Genomic DNA, 7,860 nt, shown 5'->3' on the forward strand with positions numbered 1-7,860 from the left:
GCAACACGTAGATTAATCATGATCAAAATAATAATTAAAGATTTTAATATAAAAATAATTATAACATGTATGGTACAAGGCAGGTGAGTGTTTATAAAAAAAAATTATAATAAATAATTATAATATTTATTTCCCCTAGTGATTATTATTATCCTATTTAGTTGTAAATCCCATATAAATATATATAAGTAAAAATAATTTATATAGCTGTAGATTTTATCTATATATAAATGCTACATACATATTAAATTTATTATCATATAAAATAATAACAATCACTATTAATATATATAATAATACTCTGTATTGCAGTAAATACATGAAGCTTTTGAAAAAAAAAAAAAAAAGGGCAAGTGAGTGTTTTTCAAACGAGGCTATGGATGTCCCTAAATCAATACAGAGTTATTGCTCAAGAGGTAGACAATCGTATCATTGTTAGACACGTGGATAGCTATAAAACCAGTTTTCTTTCTTTGGGTTGAAAAATGGACTCCACTTCATAGATTAGTCATAGTCAAAATAATAATTAAAGATTTTAATATAAAAATAATTATAACATGCATAGTACAAGGCAGGTGGGTGTTTTTCAAACGAGAAAGCTATGGATGTCCCTAAATCAATGCAGAGTTATTGTTCAAGAGGTAGACAATCGTATCATTGTTAGACACGTGGATAGCTATAAAACCAGTTTTCTTTCTATTGATTAAACAATGGACTTAGCAACTCATAGATTAGTCATAGTCAAAATAATAATTAAAAATTTTAATATAAAAATAATTATAACATGCACGGTACAAGCAAGGAAGAAAAGTCGCCGAAAATTTTGAAATTTTGACGACAATGTTGGATTTCGGTGACCGACGACACCGACCGAGAGGGAAAAAAATAACTATCTGAGGTGTCACCGAAATATCATCATTGTCGTAGAATATCTACGTTGTTGATTGAAATCGATAAGAATCTCGGATTTCGGATAGTTATTTAAGGAAATCATATGGAAATTTCGGTTGTCTCGGTGAAAATCCGATGGAAATATCAGCTTTCTCTCCTTTTCATCTCTTTCGATGCTTCTCTTCCCCATACCCATCTTGGCTTTCTCTCATTCTCATCTCTTTCGGTGTTTCTCTTTCCCGAACTCAGCTTAAAACTTTTGCTATGAGGATTGGAAGGACAAAAAAAAATATCAAAATTTTTCAGACTGTGAGCAATGAATTACCAGAGAGAAAAGACTGCCTGGAACAGAGAACTGCTAGCAGAACTCACCCCATTCACTCGCCCATTTCTTCATCTAACATGTATTTTTTAACTTTTCCAAAACAAACTTACATAAAAAGATTACCTATTAATTTTGCATCTTATTACCATATTGCCAATAAATCAATTTCACATAAAAGATTATCCATTAATTTTGCAATTTATTACCATATTACCATCAATTTCAGTAGAAAAGCTTCTTTCACTTTTTTTTCATTTTTTTTTTTTTTGTTTCACGTGTATTTTTAAAATGTTACATAACACATTCAATTTAATTATAAAATTGATATTTATTTTTTATCTTTAACTAAAGCAAAAATAAATGTTTTAATATAATAAAAACTTTTATTTCACTTTTTTTTTTCAACTAAGCCATTTTATTTATTTACCTAACTCAAACTATAATAAATTTATATAATATAATTACAAAATTAATACTATTCAAAAACTAAAATAATCAATAAAATTTGATACATCAATAAATATGTATTATTAGTTAATTAAATATGTCAATTATGTATTTTATTTCCTATTAAGTTAGAATCTTTAATTTTTTTCAATAAAGTTTTTCCTTATTTTCCATTCCCACAATACTTTTCTTTTTATTAAATTATATTACGTTGATAAATCTATTAACAATATATATTTTTTATTTTAATTAGAAATAAATAAACAACTATTTTTTAAACACCAAAGAATTTTTTTTGGTATTGATGACGTATTATAAATTATATTTGAGAATTTCATATATCTAAGTATTATTTGTTAAATTTTTTATATTTTAATGTTAATAAATAATGTAATTTTTTTACTTACAATAATTTTTAATATTTATAAACTGTTTTATGATCATTGTATTGTAATTATTATATTTTTTATATTATTTTACTATATTAATTATCTCATATGTAAAAAATTGTATTCTAAATTAAATATTTATAGCTTTTATAATTTATCGATATTTCCGTTGATATCGATATTTCCATTAATATTTCTATAAAATTATACTTTCATTATCCAATCGATACCAATATTTTTATCACTGAATACAAGGCAAGTGAACGTTTTTCAAATGAGAAGGCTATGGATGTATGTATCTGGGCTAATTACAGCCGTAATTATCTAATATGCTAATTTTACAGCAGTAACCCTTCGAACGTGGCAAGTGGCTTTGCGCTGCCTCGAATATGCTAATTTTAACTCAACCGGAACACAATCGAACACCTAAGACTTCCCATGTAGGACCTGTATTGTGGCCAGTAACTTTTAGCTTGTTGTAGGACTCTGCCTCTTTCCAAACTCTCACCTACTTTTGGTGGTTTTCATGCTTGTATCTTTTATAAGTAAATATATTCCAACAAGAGCTTTTATTTAAAATTTATTAGATGTTTGGATGCAAAATAAAATTTTTGACTTTTTAAGATAGTATTGTAATTTTTTAAAAGAATATAAAGATTTTATTGGAAATAAATATATTCATTAAAGGAAAAATAAACTTCTAACACTAATTTTCAATTTTTTGGAAGAAGCTCCAATTTTGGCCTTCTCAAAAAAGAGAAAAAACATCTTTTTAAATCCAAGAAAGCTCGTCTATTTTCAGCCAAACAATATTTTATTTTATCTTTGCAGTGCTTAAAAAAAATAATAAATAAAAAATAAAAAATAAAAAATAAAAATAAAAAAAAGAAAAAAGGCCCCAAACCCAAACAAACACTTTATGGCGTCAAAGGCGCTTTGTGCTCGTTGAGCATTTATGGTTCATTTGGTGTCATATACCGACGCACTGGACTGGATAATACTAAATTAGTACCATCCTGTTTTTAGTTTAAAAAATTCGTAGATCGAGGCACACAAAGTTATCCAGGAAGGGTACTTGGGTTTACCTTGTACTGTAACTATTTGCAACTACTTTTAATCGTTCTTCCATTTAATAATACATGTTAAAAAAAAATTCATTTATATCCTTTTAATTTTATTACTATTTTACTTAAATCCTATATTTTTGAAAAATATAATTTGCCTAACTTTAATTTTTTAAAATTATCAAAAAAATTAATTTGTCATTTTTTATCAATTTTTACTAGTTAATTTTAACAAATAAAAATTAAATATTTATTTTTAACAACATTCTTTGGTAATAAAATATAGATTTTTAACTTTCTTTTGGCATTTAACTAATAAAATTAATTTGTAAGAAGTGATAAACCGACTTGGTTTAATGTATATAGAAAACTAAAAAGAAGTTAATGATGATTTTTGAAAAGTGTGAAATAAAAATGAAATAATAGCAAAATTAAAAGGATGTAAATAAAATTTGCCCTTGTTGAAATGATGATGAATAATAGTAATAATAACAGTAATAAAAGAAATAATAGTAGTAGCAGTAGTGTAGTAGTAATACTAGTAATAATAATAATAATAATAGTACTTGTTTTTTTTCTTTGTTTCTTTTTTCTTCTTCTTCTTTTTTTTTTTTTTTTTGTTTTTTTGCTTTGCAAGGTGTTAAGTTAAATAAACTTTAAAAAAATCACTTAAATATGTGCATTTTTATTTCTTCAATGTTAATTTTTTTCAAAATTTTAAATTAGTAATTTAATAATCACATGGAAAAGTTGTGTTTATTTTGGCTTGTTTACTATAATAATCAAAAAAGATTATTAGAGTGAAATGTGGCAGAGATATCCAACTAAGTTGGCATCTCTCAAACTATAAACTCAACAAGCAACAAATTAATTGAATAAAATAAAAAGGTTATACATACAAAGTCCACTTCAAATGGAACATAAAAACTTGCCTCATTAAAACCTTTTTAAAGAAAAATCCGAACGGGAAAAACTTTAATAAGGAAAAAGAGTACTAGACAAATCCCAATGGGAAAAACTTTAATAAAGAAAAAGCATACCAGACACTGAACCAAACAAAAATATTATACCTTAAATCTGTAATTTTCAAAACCCTAAACATTATGAAAATGTAAGGCTATACAAAAAGAGAGCAAATCTGACAACCATTGAGCTTCCAACACTGAAACTACAAACTTGGATAGAACATCAAATACTTTGTTTCCTTCCCCAAAACTATGAGAAACACAAAAGTGAATTTGTTAGAACCTTCCTAGAATTACCTATCAAAAACTCTAGGATAGCCCCAACCAAGGGAAACGCAGTCGAAAATTTTATAGAAAGTCTAATAGCATCTCTCTTGTAAACTAAATTTCCCCCAAAAGTACATCAAAAACTCACTCTAAAAATATATATATTCCCACCTTATTTCTTCCATCTTACTAGAAATTTCTATAAATTGCAGGACTTCAATAATAATAGTATAGGAATTTAGATACAAAAAATAATTAATAAACCGTAAATATTTTTATAGGTGTTGGGATCCTTTCTTGGATTTACCACCTGGACCTTAAAATGGCCCTAACATTTTCTTAATCCTTACTCAAACACAGGACATACATACATTTGTAACCATGTCCGCTCACCCCACTTACTTATTACAATCTCATATTCCTATAATAATTCATGAACACACCAATGTATAAATTTAGATAGAAGGATAATAAAAAACAACAACAACAACCAAGAGTTAATGGTCCTTTTAGAATTTTGCAGCGCATTAGTGACAATAACTTGAGCTTCTAGGTGACTATGGTGTTTCAGCAACTTTCAAAGTGGCTGACCTCTTTCCATATCATGATAAAGATAATTCATTTAGACTCAAGTATGATTCTTTTTCAACCAGGGGAGAATGACACAAGAATTATTGCATATTGAATTTTAGAATTAAAGTTAAGTCTTGGAACTTCTAAAATACAGCTATATTATAGTTTTATGAGTTTTTATTTATTAGCATCATCGTTTTCATGATTTTATTAAAATCTAATTGATGAGACCTTTAGTTTATCTATACCTGTACGTGCTTGGAGGAATTTTCTAAAATTAGTATTTAAACTCTCTATGTATTTGGAAGTAGCTTTTGATCATTTTATAAAATATAACCTATTGTTGTTTATTAAAGTGGAATTTCTTCATCTCAACTCTTATCTCTGGTGGATTACATTGAGTGATAAGTTTTCTATCAACTCTCATCATTTAAGTGGGTTCTTAAGTATGGCAGGTTAAACCCTTATTAGTTGAGTGGGTTCTTGAAATGATGGATTGGGCTCTTGTGTTCTTAAACAAATTTCTGGTAAAATATGATTTTCCCACCGGCATTATTAACGGTGAGTATGTAACTTTCTCTTCTGCTAATAATAGAAAATATGATGTTCTTGCTACAATGCAAGTAGATTGTTAGCATGACAGTTGAACCACTTAAATTTGTGTGTTCGTGGAGGAACTGTTTTTTATGTTGATGAAGTGTATCCATTCTTGGTTTCAAGTTCCAAAATGCGCTGAAAAGTAATGGCTATTATGACGTGTCACTTTCTCTCCTTGCTTTGGAGTAATGCAATCGGTGAAAGGGAGGCTTGAGTAGGAGAGTTTGATAATAACGTGATGTTGGAATCTTTGCCTCTTTGTGTGTGTGAAGGACTTGGGACCCTTCAGATAAGGTTGCTTTATCACCAGTATTATCAAAAACAAACTGTATAAGATGACCAAGAAGAGGGTTAATGGCTGAATTTTAATTAGATAATTTTCCAAGTGGGTGAGTCCCACTATGTAATTTAGTGAAAGGAAAACTAGATTCATTAAAAATGACCATTTGGAGCATGTTTGATTTATGGAATAGAATAGGTATTTTTTAAATTTTGATATTCCTTTATTTAGTTGGATTTTTAAAATTTAGTTTATTATTCTAATGGAATCTCAATTCTTCAAAATAAAGTATTGTTATTCGTTTTAAAAAACTTAGAATCTATATTTCCAAAAAATAAAGGAATGGAAAACCATACTACTTAACATTTTATTTTTGTTTAGAATTTTTATTTTATTTTTACTTACTATTTTTTTCTTTCCTTTGTTTTTTCTTGAACTTTTTTTTTTTCATTATTATTCCCAAACTAAAAAATAGAAATAACTATTCTATACGATCCATTTTTATTTTCAGGAATTACTAATACTATTTTTTTTAGGAGTAATCATTCAATCAACCAAATGTAGGCTTGAAGTATTACCGACCATGCCCGAATATTTTTCATGATTTTAGACTATGACATTTGTATCCTTTACGTATAGAATTGCAACCAATTAAAACACAGCTTTGGAGTGAAAATGAAAATTTTGTGGTTCAATAAGGTCTAAGGAAAACATTTACGTCGAAAGTATTTCAAAGACTATTGACCAAGCATTCCACCAATTTGCAGTAGTAATTCCCCATCTAATTGGAAGGTTTTTATTTTTGTTTGAAAAAGATTTTCAACCATAATTTTAAGTTGTAAAAATATTTTGAAATTTATAACTTTAATAATACTAGAGGTATCATTTAATCTATCAAAATACCAACCAAGTGTACATATGTGTCATTATTTAATTGATTTATATTTTAGTTACACTTATTATTTAAACATTCATTTATCTATATACAATCAAATAATGACACAAATATGCTTTATAGATATCTTGATAAATAAGATGGTACCACTAGCATTACTCTTTTCACTTAGATTTTAATAGAATAAAATGTGTGTGAGACATATCAATTTGGTAAAACATAAGAGACTGTCATTTCCTCCTAGCAGTGCATGGAGAGCTAGTAAAAAATTATTGCTCTTGTCCTTGTGTTAAACTTATGTTTTTTTTCTTTTCTTTGTATTTCTTCTTTATCTTTCTCTTTGTCATTGTCGTTAAACTTCTCTTGGCCTTGTAGGCTATAGGTCTATTAATGCTGACAGTCATCATTGGCTAAAAACTTGGTAGGATTTTGCTTGCTTCGAATTCCTCCAAAACATGAACAAAGTTGTCAGCGTGCGAAAGAATTCGAACTTATAGGCAATAAAATTAGTGACTATTAGTGTAAAAAGAGCTGCAGTGTACTAGCTCAAAAGTTGCTAACACTTAGAGATTGCTTTGCCTTCTATGTGGTTTTTCTTTAGTATTTACAAGATCTACTAATTGGGTTTTGTTTTGCTTTGATTAGGATCAAAATTCTATCCTCTTTTGAATTGGATTTTAACACGTCTTCTATTTGTTGGCATTCTCTTTGCAGGACTCTACACCAAGGAAAAAATTCAAGTACTCTCATGTCTCCTTTGGCATGGTGTATTAAAGTTTGGTATTGTATTATTTTATCCAATACAGTGTTTGATGATGCAAATAGATTGGATTATCTAATACCCTTCTCCACCCTTAATACAACCTGTAATGTATTAACTAATACACCCCAAATAGATTGTATTAACTAATATAGAACTCATACACATGAGAGAAAAGCCAAAACTGATATACACCCAAAATCCACCATCCATGTCTCCATCTCAGGTGTTGCGACCGGTGATGTTCTACCTTGTATAAATGTTATTGTCGATTTTGCCATCTGATTTGCTTGCATCGGCTCTATGCCATCCTATCAACCCACATTACCAAACCACCTATTTCTTCCTTCTTGAAGGCCCTAGTTCATGTTCTCTTCATAAAGCAAGACTTGAACTCTCAGATCAAA

Source organism: Ziziphus jujuba, chromosome 6 (genome assembly GCF_031755915.1).
Source record: "Ziziphus jujuba cultivar Dongzao chromosome 6, ASM3175591v1".
Lineage (NCBI taxonomy): Eukaryota > Viridiplantae > Streptophyta > Magnoliopsida > Rosales > Rhamnaceae > Ziziphus > Ziziphus jujuba.